This window comes from Nannospalax galili, unplaced genomic scaffold, assembly GCF_000622305.1.
Source record: "Nannospalax galili isolate Female #2095 unplaced genomic scaffold, S.galili_v1.0 scaffold63, whole genome shotgun sequence".
Lineage (NCBI taxonomy): Eukaryota > Metazoa > Chordata > Mammalia > Rodentia > Spalacidae > Nannospalax > Nannospalax galili.
Window position 1 is genome coordinate 6,911,094 of NW_008355272.1, and position 19,076 is coordinate 6,930,169.

Genomic DNA, 19,076 nt, shown 5'->3' on the forward strand with positions numbered 1-19,076 from the left:
TACTCTTTCTCCAATAGCTTGTCATTGGTATATAGAAAGGCTACTGATTTTTGTAGCTTGATTTCATAACCTGACATTATACTGAAAGAACAACACATTTATTAACTTACGCATAGATCAATAAGAAAGTCAAAATGTAAACTCAAAAATACCTTGAGCTAACATGAAACACTTATACACCCACATCAGCAGGACATAGCTAGACCACTGCTTAGAGGGTATCAAATGAGATTTTATACTTACATTACAAAAGAATACAAATCTGTAATCAATAATATAATCTGTGTTATTCGTTTTTCACTAATATAGCACAATTCTTAGGAGAGGCAACTTACAAAGAGGAAATGCTAGCTTTGGCCTACAGTATTGGAGGCTTCACTCTGTGGTCAGTTGGCACTGTTGCTTTTGGACCTGTGGCAAAGCAGGGCATTAGAAAGAGAGTGATGACGCAGGACCTGCTCATCTTGTGATGGAGAAGAAGCAAAAAGAAAGAGACAGAAAACAGCCGGAGCTTCACTATTCCATTCAAGAGTCTATCCTCTAATGGCTGCACTTCTTTACTCTCGGGCCCACTTCTTAAAGGCTCCAAACACTTCTCAATAGTACCACATGTTTGGGACCAAGGCTTCAACAGCGTGTGTCTTTGGGGACCTATTACCCAAATCATAGCAACGTCTATCTTCATAAAAATAACAGAGAAAAGACAGACATATAGAATAATGAAATAGGACAGAAAATAGAAGTTTCTATAACAGACCTATGATATAGAACTTTTTATTTATTTATTTATTTTATTTTTTTAGAAGAAGCATTTCATTACAGCTTTGACATACTCAATAACAATTTCCAGAGCAAAGACACATCTCTTTCAAAAGTGGTTATAAAATGTTTAGGCTCACTGTTGAATTAATACAGTTATACAATATTGAACTCAATATAAGCCTTGTAAGACATAAAATTGAAGGAGTTTTTAAACTTTAAAAAAGATCTCCATTTCATTATTAAAATGCAGTTTCATACAGAAAAATTCATTTTTAATACAATTGACACTACAATGCACATGTGTTTCTAATCTCTATATATCTGATTATTACTAGTCAGTCGGTTCCTTTCTGAGCTCCTCGGATCCTTGACACCTGCATATGGATTTAAAGTCATTGGGTAGATTTCAATGGTAATGTTTATTACCTCTACTAATTAACATGACTTAAATATTTATGCTTCTTCCTCAAATATTACTCATTTTTAAAATTGTGTGTGTGTGTGTGTGTGTGTGTGTGTGTATGTGTGTGTATCACATAGAACATCCCAAACCATCTTATTCATCTATACAAAAGTACTGGAGAATGGCTGGGGGTGCCAACAACACAATGGGATGACAGAGCATAAGGGCTCTAGTGAGAGGGAGGCTAATAGGAGGGTGCCATCTGGGAAGTGAGTGTATAGATGATATGGAACTTTTTAAACAAAGGTGATAAGATAATTCTATACAGATTTATAGAGATAAGATTTAGAAAATGTGAATACTCACATGTGAAACAATAAACCTGAGCCTTCATCTTACATCATGAAGATACTTGAGCTTAAAGGCACCACAGATCTAACTATTAAACAAAAATTATAAACATGTATGAAAACACATGAGATCACCTTGGTGAGTTTGACTCAGGAAAAAAAAATGCCCAAAGAATGAATGCTAAAATGTGAAACCAAGTAAAAAACTATTGATTTTATTAGACTTGTTCAAAATGTAAAACTTTTGCTTTTATAAGTCAAGCTAATAAAGCAAAACATCCAGAACTACTCTTGGATAAAACAAAGAATACATCTCTGAAAAATAAATGCTATCTGGAATTTATAAAGGACTCTCACAACTTAACAACCAAGTAAAAATTCAAAAATGAAAATAGAGCAAATTTGGGGGCAAATACTTTATGAATAAAGAGATAAAGATGGTAATGGATGAAATAAGCATGCATCAGAAATGCAAGCTAAAGCCAGAGTTAGCAAGTACTATACATCTATCAATTCAATCAAACAATAATGAGAATGTGTGTACCTGGAACACTCATATATTGCTGATGGCAATGAAAATTGATTCTGGGTCTGGGAAGATGGCTCAGTGCCTAAGAGTACTGTCTGCTCTAGCAGAGGACCTGTGTTCAGTTCTTAGCACCCACACGGCAGCTAACAATTGTCTGTAACTCCCATTCAAGAGGATCCAACATGCTCTTCTGGTAACCATAGGCATGATAAGCACATAATACATTTATACACATGCAGGCTAAACATGCATACACATAAAATAAAAATAAGTAAATAAAATTTTAAAGTGAAAAAGTAATTAAAAAGAAAACCAAATCTATTTGTTGGAAAAATACTTGAAGACTTTCTCAATGTATCCACTAGCAAGCCTCCCCAGACCCACATGCTATGGTTTTTGCCAAGGAAAAAGTAAATGATCCACACCAATGACCATACATGAATGCTTATAGAAGTTTTCATCACAATTGCTCAAAACTGAAGTATTCCAAATGCCCAAACTCAATATTCTGCCAATACTCCAAATATGTAACTTTATAACCTTCCAGCTATCATACATTATTTTGAGAAATTAAGTTATCAAGTGTACTCATGTTCCTTCAATGGCTATCTCTCTGTTTTCATTGACTTCTTATGTAGTTTCTTCTTGTTTTTTTATTTCTTTATTCAGACAGGGCCTCATGTAGCTAAGGATGACCTTGAACACCTGAGCCTCTTCCACCATCCCCGAAGTGCTGGCATTACGGTATACACATCAAACCCAGTGTTTTGCTGTTGATATTTTAACAGTGTTAACTTATGTGGGATTTTTTAATGTTAAAATTAAAAGGAGTTGTTAAATTAAAAGGGGTTGTTATCTCCCTGGCTATTGTAAATTTTAATATATTCTATCATTATTTTTAACACACTATTTCTTCAACTCTTTATTGTGACATATTCTCTATATATTTTTATAATTTTTCTGAAATATCAGAATAACTTACTGTGCTTTATTTTTCAAAGATTTGTTTTTTGTTTTAATTCTACCTGACTAATCCTAGTAAATTAACATCCAGTATACCAGTTCGCTCCTTAGCTACTTTGATCTGCTACTAATCATTTGAATAGTAATAAGAAGAGTGTTTTTCATTCAATCATTAGAATGTTTCACATCATAGGAGCATTTAAGGAAATTGCTGCTAAGACTCTGAGTCCAAGAACACCAGTTTGTCCTCTTTCCACTTGCCTCCTCTGTTGCAGGCAACGAAAATGGAAGTTCCTCACCATGATGCTGTGCAATTTCCCTGAGTTAATACAACTGGAAAGATTCATAAACCAGGTCTCTTCCTCTCTGCCTCTTTGGGTACCTAGGATCACCAAATGTGGTCGTCTGTTGTGGCTGCTCTCCTCCAGTTATGCCGGCTATGGTCACTCTCCTGCTCTCTCAGTTCCTCCGATCAGTCATCCAGTCTGGACCCCAGGGCTGTTGAGGAGTCTTCACCAGCGTCACCGCATTCAGATGCAGGAGACCAGGTTCAGTGACACAGATCTGCTTTATTGCAGGAAAGTACAGGCTTATATAGGGGTAATAGTCCAATCATAACACAGCATAAGGGATTCCTTATTAGCATAGCAGACTAGTATCCTATTACAATCAAGCAGGCCAGATGCCCTATTAGCATGATAAATTTCAGCTTCTCTAAGTTTCAGATTCCTGGAAACCATGTGACTTACTTAGTTTTCTCTCTGATAAGAAACAGGAAACACTGCATTCCAGCACGATAGGTATGTAAGGCAAAAGGCAAAATCAGTCACAAGATTTTCCATAATACTTATTCTTTTTGGAATGTATTAAATATAGTCATTTATAAATGGCACACCAACTATTGACTAGCTAAAAGAATATTTTTGCTACCAGTTGCTTTTGTTACTTGTTTCCACATCGTATTTTCCCTTTATGTGACTGTTCATTTTTATTGTACATTGGCCATTTGATAGTTCAGAATCCCTCACTCAAATTTTAACTGTTTGAATAGCTCACTTTTCTTTCATATAACACTTCGTTCTTTAATGATTGACTATATTCCAAACATAACTAAACATAATCTTTTACAAATCCTTTCCTACCAGTATTTTAAAAGGGATTCTCTTTTCTCTGTTTGGATATGTTTGTAGGCTGGATTTTATTTCAGATTTCTTGACACTAACTAGTCATTGAATCTTGACATTCTTAAAAACAAAAACAACTAAAAATAAACAAAAGGAAAGAACAATCCAAGTCAATCAGTGAAGTGTTGTATAGTCCTGGTTGCAGTCTGCTGAGTGATCTCTTGAGCCGTGTGGGTACTCACCATTCACACTCTCTATTTGTATGACTCATGAAACTCTGGCTATTTTAATGTTTTTAGATCATGTTTTTGACACTATCAATTAAAGGAATGCTTACTAAGTTCTTAAACAAAATTAGGTGCAGGGAGAAATTTGATGATCATAAAAATAATTGGAGGAGATTGACTGAGTAAGAAGACAAAACAGGGAGCTATTCATATACTAGGAAGAGTCGAAAGGCAACGTTGCCCAAGAAAACTTGTGTAGATACATATTAATTATGACATCTCTAAAAGTGAAAAATGACACATTTTTTTCTCAAATTTATATACTTGTTTGAATTCAAATTTCTTAATCCCTGAACAGCTCACTTATGTGAGCAAGTTTACCTCACTTATTACATGCTGATTCATCTGAGTGACAAAATATGTGCATTGCCTTCTAAGCAAAGAGAATTTCAACCCCAATACCAGTGTTTGTGACAAATCCATTTGTCTTAATCTTTGCAGGCAATGGTATAAATACAGTTTGCATTGTTCTACAGAAACTGTTTCAGTTAAAAAATATGTAATCAGCTGCCTTCCTCGCTAGCTTAAGGTACGTGTGACTGGGGAGACCTTTCCAAAACAAGGTTCCAGGAGTTCTTAGACAATAGATAAGGCTATTCTGACCAAGCTGGAATGGATACAAGGAGGGCATGATAGACATCTTGCCAGAGCCTCCTGTTTCTAGATAAACATTTCTGGTTGCAGATGATTTTCGGACACATATCTGTTTTCCTGTGTTTCTTCTATTCACTTTTATTATTGTATCCAACTCTAAAATTGGAATTTGTGGCAGAGGAGCAACTTGTTCTCTGTGAAGGGTTATCAAGGCCATAATAAGCAGTTTTCCTCTTTCCAAAGCCTTAATTGTACTAGTAATCTCACAATTTACTTTGAATTGTGGGAAATGGGGGGAGGGACAAGAAGATCGAATTGGATTGTGAAATGGAACTGTTATGTCATAATTGCAGCATTTCTCATCGGAAAATCTTTTCCTTAACTATGGGAAAGAATAAAGATTGCTTAGAAAAATCACAAGGAATGAGACCCTTCTCCCCTCATTCTCTCACGTTTTTGCAGAGTAAAAGAAGCAAAGAACTCCCATGTCAGGATGAATCACCCAGCTGGAATTCACACATAGCTGAAGATGAGGGGCCACAAGCTACAAAATGCCAGATGCAAACGAAGTTATAGCACTGTTCTTAAAAGGAAACTTAAAGTCAACTTTGTCCCAGCCACTCTTTCCAAATCCTGGTTTGTGTCTTGTCACCTCTACTATAAACAAAGCAGTAGCATTCATAGAGATAAATAGGAAGATGTGGAGACAGAGCCAGGCAATTGGTTGGGAAAAGAAAAGATAGAAAATTCCTGTGTGTTTGAAGCCAAGAATAAGAATTAAAAAAAAAAAAAAAAAAAAACTTACTATTAATACAGACTGAGATGGGGGGACTGAGATGTGGGAAGATTCCTCAAATCTTGTTAAAAAGAGTTCAAACGTATTTCTATCAACACTACTTCCGAGGGAATTCCGAAATCATATGCTGTGCTCTACCATGTGTTTCCTCCATTGCTGTGCTATCCAGGCTGGAGGGCAAATGGAGAAGTCACATCTGGTAAGATTGGAGTAAAGCTGCAGGAGGCCTGTACCAAGAAAGCCATTCAGCTGGCAGGTGTCTCCACATGGGCACTGAGTGCCACTTACCTCCAAGGGTTTTCTGTGAACAGAACAAACATGTATGTAAATTCCAAACATCCATTAGAAGTTGTTGCTTGCTTGACAAACTTTTTTCATTTTTAGCCATATTTTTCTTATTACAAGTTGACAAATAAGTAGGATAAAGCACTTAGAAAATGCGAGTATACACAAACACAGAAGAATATGAAGGCTGCATCATGCCATTATTGGTTGTTTTTAAAACATGAATTTAGTTGTGATTTTATTAAATTAAATGTTGCAATCTCAAATATAAGGCATATAAATGTAGAGGTGGGAAAGTAGATACTTTAAGAATATGACTAATTTTCTGAAAAGAGGGAGGGAAGAGGTATTTCAATAAAAAATCACTTCTTTAAAGTCCATTAAATGAACTTTAATGGAAAGATTTCAGGAAGCCATAACATCTTTTAGCTTTATAAAATTAGATCACTTAGATCCTTAGGAGACTTTTAGTAAATGTGTGTTTTCTTTAATCAAAGTTTGTTTTTGTCTAGTTATTTATAACATTGAGTTCTTCGGCTCAAAAACCCCATGTGGAGTCTGTATGGAAGGTGGCGAATAGAGATTGGCATGATGACCACCGGAACCAGGAAGTGCAAGGAGTGAAGCTTGACTAAATCATGGTGTACTGTGAGGAGCTGAGGTTGGAAAGGCAGAGAATACTTTGTAAGTCAGGAGAACCTTGTCTATTATATTAAAGTATGGCTACTACAGTGATGTTGCTATAGACATTCAAGCAAAGAAGTGACTTGGCTCTGCTTGTTTGTCTACTTGATAGTGTTACAGAGAAGGCTCAGCACTATCCAGTGTAACCCCTTTGCTTGTCTGAGACAGGATTTCATGTAGCCCAGGATGACTTCAAACTGTCCTTGAACTCCTGACCTTCCTTCTTCAACCTCCTGAATGTTGGACTTGCAAACATGTGACAAGAATACTGTTCCTACAGTAACTTGCCTTCCATGCTGTCTGATACATAGGCATTACTTACCTGGCCAGTGAGACTGAAAAAGACAGCTTAAATATTCATTTAGTTCTAATCATTTAAATTTGGTTAGCAACATGTGGATAGTGATTACTGTTTTAGCATAGGTAGAAGTCTACTTTCTAGCTCTCAGGCTAGGAGTCTTGGTGTGAGGATCTGGCACCCCTTGTGGAACCTTGGATTTCTTACTCAGGGAATAGAATTGTTTCTGAGAATACCTTCTAACCCTCATGAGAGCATTATGTGGAACACACCTAAATACAGACTGGGACAGCCTTTTCAGAAACAAGCCACAGTGGCTAGACTATAGGGAAGGAGTTTTCTGGATTGAGACCTGTATTATTTTTCTTATTGCTGTGATCAAATACTGACCAGAAGCAACTTAAAGAAGGATTTTGAGGTTTCTGTTGCTGTGATAAAAGTCTCTGACCAAAACAACTTGGGGTAGAAAAGAGATTATTTGGCATACAATTCCAGGTTACAGTCTGCCAAGCTTGGCTTTGGTTGTCAACTTGACACACGTGGGGAAAAGGAACCTCAACTGGGGAAATGCTATTCACAGACTGACCTGTGGGCATGATTGTGAGGTGTTCTCTTGATTGTTGAGTGATGTGGGAGGGCCCAGCTCACTGTGGGCTTTGCCACCCATGGAGGTGGTCGCAGGTTGTAAAAGAAAGCAGGCTGAACACAGCCCAGAGGAGCAAGCCAGTAGGCAGCTTCCCCATGCTTCAGCTCCTGCCTCCAGATTTCTGCCCTGAGTTTCTGCCTGACTCCCCTCAAAGATGGACGGTCATTTGGAAGTTTAATATGTAATAAACTCTTCCCCAAGTTGTTTCACCAGACTGTTTCATCACAGCAATAGAAACAAAACTAGAACACAGTCTAACTTTGAGGGAAGTCAGAGCAGCAATTCAAGATGGGAACCTGGAGGCAGGACCTGAAGCAGAGACCACGGAAGAATGCTACTTACTGGCTTGCTTCTTTTGTCTTGTTCAGGTACTTTTCTTATAAAGCCTAGATCTACCTACTAGGGGATCCTACCGCCCACAGTGAGCTGTATCCTTCTTCCTCAATTAACAATCTGACAGAAAAAATTCCTCAACTGAGATTCTCTCTTCCCACATGACTCTCATTTATATCAATTTAACAAAAACAAAAGTTGGTTAGCACAGGTTTATTTTGGCTTGTATTTTAAGAAGGGATATAGCCCATCATGGTAGGGAAGGGAGAGCTACAGGAACATGAGGTAGCTTGTCACACTGCATTAGCTGTCAGGAAGCAGTGAATAGACAGCAAATGGGAATGACTTAGAAAATTTCCAAAACTGCCCCCAGTGACTCAATTCCTCCTGTGAGACTCTAACTCCTAAAGGTTCCTCAGTGTTCCAAAGCAATGTCTTGAGCAAGAAAATTAGTGTTCATTCAAATACATAAGACTCTGGGACACATAATACAAATGTGATAGTTTGAGTTCTGATTCAAGAACTGGTTATGCTGAAATTCATTACTAACATGCAGATTTCATAAGAATGGGAGACATAGAGAGATGTAACAGGCAGAGTTTATGGTCAGAGAACAGGATAGTTAAGTTTCAATGGCCATGCCAATCCTCATAGTGCTGAAGTCAAGGAAAAGGTCACCACATGCTCTGCTAGAAGTGAAGTCTACCGAAATTAAGGTCATGGCCTGTGTCAGAATATTAACTGTGTAATTCACGTGGACGTGGACATCTAGGAAGTGATTCAGAGTTCTCTGCGAATAAAGAAAGCCTTCTTCACATTCTACCCCATGCACATGCCCAAGTTTCTTTTTACTGAGTTGCATGTCAATTGCTTGCCTGCATCTCTCTGTCTTTTTTTGTAAAAAAAATTTTTTTTTTTGGTCTTTTTGAGACAGGGTCTCCTTGTAGCCCCAGCTGTCTTGGAACTCACTATGTGGACCACGTTGGCCTTGAACTCACAGAGATCTGCCTGCCTCTGTCTCCCGAGTGCTAAGATTAAAAGGGTGCACCACCATGCCCGGCTTTTTTGTAAATTTTTTATTGAATTTTTGTATATTTCATATAGAACATCTTTAGGGAGCTCACTTTTGCAACTGTGCTTCTCATCTTGAAAAAAGAAACCATACCTACTGCATAGCAGGTCCTGAAGGCATTTGCTGAAGAAATTAATGAGTAAGTTATAAAGGTTTTTAAAAACTTGATAGAATAACATACTGCCATCAAGAAAAGTGGTTCTTAAAGACCTCTGGCCACCTTATCAGCCCAATCTATTTTCTAAACCTTATTTAATTCTATAGGACAACAATAACATATATTTTGGAATTTGTTAATTTAAAAATACTTTCATTTGTAAACATCAGACTTTGCTATAGCTATACATTTTATGGTATTATTACTTTATGGCTAAAAAATTTGTTCCACAGCAGTATCATGTACTGTATGGAAGAACAGTTCCACAGTCATGTGAATACAATAGCATTTTCTTCCTTCGGTCCTGTTGGGGTCTGCTGATGTAGGCTACTGGGTTCAATCTGCCTGCTCTGCCTGTAGCAATGGGCCCAGCTGGGCTTGGCTTCCCTGTTCCTTGTAGGGTGGACTCTGGTCTGCTACTTACACTACCTTACTTGGAAGAAGCACTGTGTGTGTGTGTGTGTGTGTGTGTGTGTGTGTGTGTGTGTGTCTACAGTATATTAGTCAGCACATTTATATGTGTGTGAATATGTGCTACAGTGTGACTATGGAAATCAGAGGACAACCCTGGATTCTGGTACTCACTTCTTAACTGTGTTTGAGACACAGTTACTGCTTTCTTATTACTTTCAACTATGAATACTAAGCTAGTTGACCCACAAACTTCTCGTGAGTCTCTTGTCTCTATTGCCTGTCTCACCATAGGAGTTCTGGAATTACAAATGTTCATGTATGTGTTCTCATTTTATGTGGTTTCTAGGGATTTGAACTCAGGTTCTCATGTTTGCATGCTAAGCACTTTTATCCAATGAACTGTTCCCCAGCCCCAAGGTAGCACTTTTTACAGTAAATGGCACAAAAGTATAGGCAGTCAAGCCAAGGACACGAACACACTTCAATCCTGGCTTTTGTCAAATCAAACTCCAAATTTCAAAAAAGTTGACAGAATTGCAAAAGTCATGCAACCAAGTCCAAATTCACAAGTTAAAGTAAACTGTACTTCCAAGAGTGGGGCTGACACCAAACCTACATTACCAGTGGTATATATAGATAAAGGGATGAAGAACATTTGGTCTATCTCTGGGTCCTGACCCTGAGATACTCTTTGATGTTTAATATTCATTCTGGTACAAGAGAGAAAAAAAAATTTCAACATAGTGCCAGGCACGTTTGAAGTCACATGAAAGTTTTGAGTCAGAAAATACCAGAGATGAAATGAGGTGAACACCCACAACCTAAGATGCATCCAGTACTGAGATGTGAGATCATATGATCTTCTCCTTAACCTCTGTGAGCCCAAAATTCTATCTGTCCAACATCCTGCCAAACACCTTTTGAAAAGCATACTAAGCATGTTCAAATAAACTGTATAGTGAAGGAAATTTATCTAAGGAAATTTTACCTGTTTCCTGAATTAAGGTTATAGAAAATTTGGACAAGCTAGATGTTCACCGATAAGAAAGTACTGAATAGTGAGAAGATGTGCTTTGGATCCCAGAAATACTGTCAATAATATTTATTACTGTGTGGCCCTGGGCATTCATCATCTCACAGGGTAAAGCACTTAATATCTGTCTGGTTTTTCACCTTTAAAAATAGGATGAACCATAGCAAATGATTCCTTATTAAAATCTGAGTTATAACTAAATATATGTGTTTATTTACAAGTAGAATTATTACCAATAAAATATAAGCTAAGTATTAAATTACTTTTATCACACGGATGTGCCAGGAGTGTTTTATACACAAGATGTTGTGTCACAGCATACATAGCAACATGAGCAAGTATACCAGCATGTGCCTGGTACACTAAAGCACTGGTTTGTTTTTCACATTCCTCTTTAAATATACAATTGAAAAACTGGAGCAGATGAGTTCTTATGAAAGCTACTTCACATTGTCCAAGGAAAAGGAAAGTACTTTTTATATATTTATGCTTTTCCAAGTATAAGTTGGCAAAATGTATTTTCAAAAATATGCATTTTTTTTCTCTTTGAAAATGTTCCCCTGGACCCATTACTTGTTCATCCTGGGGACACAAACGTGAATAATATTATTACTATTAACAATATTAATTATCATTTGTTAGAAAGGGGAAGATTCATAGTGAAGTATTGTGGACAGGCCCCAGGAGTGGGGCATCGAAGGACAGAACTGCTGTCCTGATACATAAGACCAATCACTGGGGATGTCTTTTGATCGACCTCCTCTAGGCTGGGACAACCTCAGAGTGCTGATTCATTGAGAGACAAGTTTATTCAAAGTTACCATGGGGATATTGCTACTGTTTTTAAGAAAGTTAAAAAAAAAAACAGTAATAAAGACAACTATAATTTGCAAAAGATCCTAAGAGAGTCAACAGTCATTTCTCAAAGATAGCTTTGTTCCCAGCCAAAAGAGCATGGAATTTAACAAAACTGATTAGCTGAATACTGATCTTGCTTTGAGCACCGTTTATTAAAATGAAAAGAGAATCATTTCCTCACCTCTAAATGCGTGGTATAAACTCAAAGAATCTGACAGCTACATGTGCAAAGTCAGCTAGGAGGTAGTCAGTTGTCAGCGGCAGTAGTTAAATCTGCTTCAATATATTATGAGTGGAAGGCATCCCATATGTATCTACAAAGCAAGCGGCAGAATGAAACAAACTCAGTAACAGTAGAATAGTAGTGTCTTCAGGTTATGGTTGACTGCCTAAAACAAAGAGGTACTATGTGAATCTCCTCTGTTTGTATATTTAAGGGGGTTATTTACCTTACACCAAATCTTGGAGACCTAATTCATATGATGTGTAGAAGACCTAGCATGATTGTTAGCACACAGGAGACAGTTAATAGGGACAATGACAATGATGGGTAATTTTAGATGTCAACTTCACTGGACAAAATATGCTAAGATAACTGATGAAACTATTTCTGCATATGCCTGTAAGTTTCCGCTTCAGTGGAGAGGGGAGATGTGCCCTCTGTAAGGTGGGTAGGTACCATCTGACTATTTGAAAACCTGGGTAGAACAGAAAGGCAGAGGGAAGGCAAGCTTGTCTCTTCCATAACTAAGGCATCCAACTCCTTTTTTTAGACATCAGGGCTCTCAATTCTCAAGGGTTTAGTCTCTGGGATATCAGTGGCTTTGCAGATTCTCAGATTTTCATCCTCAGACTGAAAATTGTAGCACAGTCTCCTATAATTGGCCAAATTATGAAACGAGACTCAATTTTATCACTGGTTTCCATGGTTCTCAAAGTTGTAAATGGCTGATCGTGGGCTTCTTAGCTTCCATAACTACATCAGCCAGCTCATACTAATTCTGTTATTTGTCATATTAAAAATATTTTAAGTTTAATTAACTAATTTTTATTTTATGTGTATGAGTGTTTTGCCTGTATATATGTAAATGTACCATACATGCAATGCCCATGTGGGCCCAGAAGAGGGCGTCGGATCTCTTCCAACTGATTATTAGCCTATGTGGGTGTACCCCTGTCCTCTGTAAGAGCAGCAGTGCTCTTAACCCCGGAGCTATCTCTCCAGCCAATATTTACATTTTATTTGTTTGTATGTATGTATGTATGTATGTATGTATGTATGTATGTATGTATGTATATTATATGAACTCATGTTTGGGTGTTCTATTGTGTCCCATTGATCTATGTGTCTTTTTTTGTGCCAGTACCATTCTGGTTTTTTTGTTTATTTATATATTTTAATTTTATGTGTATGAGTGTATCGCCTGCATGATGTGTTTCCATGTCGTGCAATGCCAACAGAGATTAGAAGAGGGCATTGGATTTCCCTTGAACTAGAGTTGTAGATGATTGTTAGCCACCACATGGGTGCTGGGAATCAAACCAAGGTCCTCTGCAAAAGCAGTCAGTGTTCTTAATAGCTGAGTCATCTCTCGAGCCCCCTCTTATACTAATCCTTTATATATATATGTCTCACTATGCTATCTACTTGCCTACTATCTACCTATCATCTATCTACCTGTCATCTATCTATCATCAATTTCCCTGTCATCTCTCTTACATCTGTATTCTATTATCTATAATGTATTATCTATCAGTTATCCATTGGTCTGTCTATCCATTTATCCCATTGGATAAGTTATCAGGATAACTATAACTAATGCAATGACTGCGTTATCAGAGATGGTGATAATAGAGGTACTGATGGGACAAATGTGTTTGCACAAAAGTGACCTTTATAATTCTGAACTGGGACCAGCCTTAACTTTTTGAATTGATAAAACTCAGTAGTACAGGAGTCAAAGCTTTCGCTTTTTTTTTTTTTTTTTTTGCTGTTGTTGTTGAATTATTCAAAGTATTTTTTTCTATTGTCTATGTCAAATAGACCATGTGTATTATGGTCATAGAGCACTGACCCCCTGTTCCACCAATCAAAAGAAAAATTCAGCTAATTGGGTACCTCATCTCTGCAACCATACTGTGAGCCAGCTGGATTACCCATGGTTTCCAGCTTAGGGCTGATAAGGCCAGACACAAAGGTGATCTGGATCTCTCATGGGTACTACAAAGCCCTTGTTTCAGGTGTCACCTGGCTATTTTAACTTTAGTTTTTTTTGAATAAAATATATATAGGCTTCTACAAATCCATTCTCTAACTTATTTAATGTAACTTTTGAGAAAGGAGAAAAGGCATATGGCTTGAATCTTATTTTATAGCTCTTTTATTAGAATGTGGAATAATATACACATGTTCATACACTAGTACCTGACAACTAAATGGAATAATTACAAAGAGAGTTATTAAAGTATCACTCTGAATACTGACTTGAGCCACCCTATGCTATTATAGTGGAAAATATTCTTCTAGAACTTACATTTTAGGGTTTTGTCGACTGAGAACGAAATGATCCTTTTCAGAAATCAAATAAATGAAATTATTTGTTTCTCTTTTCTTAAAGAATTTAGGTAACATTTTGGTATACCAAAATAATTTGTCATTGTGGGTAACTATTGAAATGAGAGACTATGTTGGGCACTTTCTTTACCCAGTCTCTTATTTTTGTTAGGTATCTGTAGGAGGTTTATTTTTTGTTTGAGGGCAGCTATTGAGACAGGGTTTTGCAATAGCCCCAGCTGGTCTGGAACTTGCTGTGTAGACCAGGCTGGTCTTGATCTCATAGAAATCTACCTGTCTGTGCTTCATAAGTGCTAGGATTAAAAGTGTGAGCCATCAGTCCCAGCCTAAGAGGTATATTTTTAAAATATTTTATTTATTATTTTTATTTTATGTGTATGAGTGTATTGCTTGCATGTATGTGAGTGCATGTGTCGTGCAATGCTGCAGAGGTCAGAAGAGGGCTTTGTATTCCCCTGGCACTGGAGTTAAGGACCATTCCTAACTGCCATGTGGGTGCTGGGAATCGAACCAGGGTCCTCTGCCAGAGCAGTCAGTGCTCTTAACTGCTGGGCCATCTCTCCAGCCCCAGAGGTCTATTGTTTTAACTGCTACATTTTAAATTACATTTAAAAAAATTTGTAGTATGCGTGGATGTGTGTTTGCCATGGCACGCAAGTGGAGGTCAGAGTAGAATTTGTGAGATTTGTTTCTCTCCTTCCACCCTGTGGGTCCCAGAGGATTAAACACAGATCCTTGGGCTTGATGGCAAGGGTTTTTACCTGCTGAGCCATCTCACTGGCCCCAACAGCTATATTTTTAATAACTGTACTATGAAAATTGTGAAATCCATATAACAAAAATAGTTTATGTGTTTATTACTGTCCTAGTTTGTTTCTTCATTGCTGTAACAAAATGCTCTGAACCTTACCAACTTGGGGAGGAAAGGGTTTATTTATCTTACATCTCCTGGGTCACAGCTCATCAGGGAGCCCAAGGTAGGAACTCAGGACAGGAACCTGGAGGCAGGAGCTAAAGCATAAGCCATGGATGAACACTTCTTACTGGCTTGCTCCCCTAGCCCCTGCTCAACCTTTCTTATGCAATGCAAACCAACCTGCCCAGGGATGGTAATACCCACAATGGGCTGTACCCTCCCACATCACTCAACAATCAAGAAGATGCCCGACAGACATGGCCACAGGCCAGTCCTATGGAAGCAATTCCCCAATTGAGGCTCCCTCAACCCAGGTGTGTCAAGTTGACACTAAAGCTATCCAGCACGATTACAAAACTTACAGGGCTAGAGAGATGGCTCAGCAGTTGAGAGCACTGACTGCTCTTGCAGAGGACCAGGGTTCAATTCCCAGTACCTCATTGAGGCAAACAACCATCCGTAACTCCAGTTCCAGGGGATCTGACACTCTCTTCTAACCTGCATGGGCATTACATAACATGGATGTACCGACCTATGTGCAGGCAGTACGCACATACACATAAAAATAATTTTTCAAATAATTAAAAAAAAAAAACTTAGTAGAGAGAAGTACTTAGTAGAACTACTTCTTCTGAATAGTATTACTTCGGAGAATCTCCCAGAATCCCACAATGACCTTCCCACTTATGATATAATTAAAGACTAAGGGTCTATGAGTAGCCAAAGACAGTCTAGAACAAAAAGAACATATCTGGATGTGTTATACTCCCTAGGATTAAAAATGCATCATGATATCAGAGTCATCAAAACAGCATGGTACTGTCATAAAAACAACCACACCAATGAATGAAATGGAAATGAATGCCAGGAAATAACATCACGCGTATGTAGTTAGGTGATGCCTGGCAGAGATGCTAAGAATATATATTTGAGAAAGAAAAATAGTTTCGGTAGGCAGTGCTAGGAATATTGTGAATCCACTTGCAGAAGAATGAAACTAGACCCATCTCTCACCATTTACAAGAATCAACTGAAAACTGATAAAAGATTTACCCATAAGACATAAAGCTATGAAATTAAGAAAAGAAAACATAGAGGAAATGCTTTGTGATACTGGAATGAGCAAGTTTTACATTTTAATTGTTTGTATATGTGTGTGTTTGGTGAAAGGATTATGCACACATGTGCGGGTATGCAGAGTGGCCAGAAGAGGATGACAGATCTGTGAAGCTGGAGTTGCATTGCAGGCAGCTGGAAGCAACCAGAAATTGGATGCCTGATCCCAAGCTAGGGTCCTCTGCAAGAGTGGCAAACTCTCTTCCCCACACAGCCATCACTCTAGTCCCCCAATTTTTAAGAAGGACTGGAAAACACAGTAAATAAACATAACAACAAAAATAGACAAATGAGATTTCACCAAATTTAAAAGCTTCTGCAGCTCCAAGGGAAACAATAATGAAAGTCAAGTAGCAGTTTCAAGAGCAGAAGAAAAGAGTTGCATACTGTGTGTCTGACAAAGGCTTAACATCTCCAACATAAGGCTCCAAAACTCAGTACCCTCTTGCCCCCACAAGAGGAAAGAGAAAAAGAGAAAAAAACAAAGAATTTAAAACTAGAATGCCAAAATATCTCTGGCAATACAACAAAATAAAACAAAATATCCATATTAAAAAAACCAATAAACCTAAATGCACATTTCTTGAGAAGACATCTAAATGACATTGGTTTAGAAAAAAAAAATTGGTCAATGTTGCAAGGAGATGCAAATCCAAGCTATGTCAAGATATCAGTAAAAATGCTTTTGTAAGAATAACCATTGTCAACAAGACAAAAGATAAGTGCTAACATACTGCTGTTGGAAATGTATTTATCCAGACATTTAAATGGTGCAACAAAGAGACACATTTGCTACCATGTTCTTTATAGCACAGGTCACAACTACCAGAGTATGGAATCGACCTTGGTGTCTATCAAGTGATGAATGAATAAAGAAATAGGCATACACACACACACACACGCATTCATGCACACACACACACACACACACACACACACACACACACTAGAATACTAACCCACAATTTCAAAGAGTGCAATCCTGTCATCTGAGATAACTTGGAAGGAACTAGAGGTCATCATGCTAAGTGAAATATGCCAGGCCTAGAAATACAAGTACCCCACAGTTTTACTCATATGTGCAATATGAACAAGCTTCTCTCACAAAAAAGTGATTGTTTGAAGGTGATTACCGGAGGCCAAGCAGAGTGGGGAAGCTGGATGCAGAAAAGCTAATGAATGGATAGTAAGTTAGAATTAGATAAGGGTACGCCATTACATAGTCAGGTAACAGTTATGTACTCTTCATAGATTTCAAGAGTTACAAAAAGGAATTTTGAAGAAAGAAAAGATAAGTATCTCAGGATACATTCAACATTTAAATGCTGCAGAATTCATAAATACCAAAAATGACATAGTAACTCGGTATTATAGATGACTTTTTTCATGTATCCATTTAAAAATAAAATAAAACAAATAAAAAGTTCTGGTGTGTAACTCAGAACTTTGGAAATAATTAAGCATTGTTTCCTTCATTTTGAACTTAAGTCTTTATCTGTTCAAGCCAAAATGTATTAGAGGTTTATATGAAAAGGAAAACAATAATCATTGCATTTGCATCCTTCAAATCACTTTCATTTACTCCATGAGAAAAATCTTACTGTCTCCATTTTGCAGAACTACCGTTATGGATCAAGGAGAATAAACAATTCACCCGTAAGCATCATGTAGCCAGGATTCAAACCTTGAATTGACTGCCTGTTTCAATTATTTCACTACTCTATGTGAGATAATGAGCCAACAGCAAGTCAATTCATACAGCAAAAGAAAGATGATCCTTTGACTTCCCTTTCTCTGCAATAGAAGGTTCTCCAAAGATCATACAATCTGGCTAAGCAAGATATCACACCAACATCCTATGTTCATCTTCACACTCACTGGCATAGTTCTAGGTAGTAGTGACTGGTATGTGTCAATAACTCCTCCAGAAATCTCTTTTATGAGAAATACTAGCAGCTTGTTTTCAGGTAATACATGGTGAGACGTACACCTAATCGTAATAAAGGACTGTGTTTTCTCTTCAATCCCTTCTTCATTCTCCTGATGCAGCTGACTGTTGATTTGGTCCAGGGAAGAATCTCTGCATTCTTCTTCTAAATGGTTTGGAAGCGTATGTGTAGAACATCTTTGGTGCACGGACTGTCAGAATGCCAGAGCACAAATGGGAGAAAATTAGAAATCGAAAAGAAGGAGCCGAGCTGCATTTTCAATGACCACTAGCATTTCATATCCTGACGTTTTCGGCCCTGAGTCTCCTCAACCTAGTTCTAAGTTTTAATATAGTCCTCTGTGCTCTGATTCTCTAGTATGCAAGTCAGTGTTCTCTTGAAGAGACAAGACTGGGAATGGAACTGCCAAGCCATCAATAGGCAAGGCAGATCTCCCCTAATAGGAACCAGCGCTTATTTTTCTAATAAAGCTAGAAAAAAATAAGGTAGTGTGAGGCTCAACTGGGATCTATGAAGTTTGTGACAACAATATGATCTGGTGTGTGAAGGCTAGTGATAGTGTGAGCTGGTTTGACTGTGTTCATCTCTAATGATGCATTGGCTTCAGGCAGATGAACAGTTTGTGATATTGTGCTGCTGTGTCACCAAATTGGTAGTGAGGATATGAAAAAACCTCCTCAAAACCAAGGCATGGTTACATCTCCCTTTCATGATTTTCAAATGAGTGGGCCTGAGGGGATTACAAGGGAAGTATTCAATTACTTAAAAAACTTGACTGGTTGTAGATATCACACACTCAAAAATGAAACCAGATGATTACTGTCAGTCTCAGAACCAGAGGGTCAAAATTTTCAGTGTAGAAGCAACGCATATTATGAAAAGAATGCTCATATTTGCCAAAACTAATTAGGTAAGCATAGAGGGACGCTAAG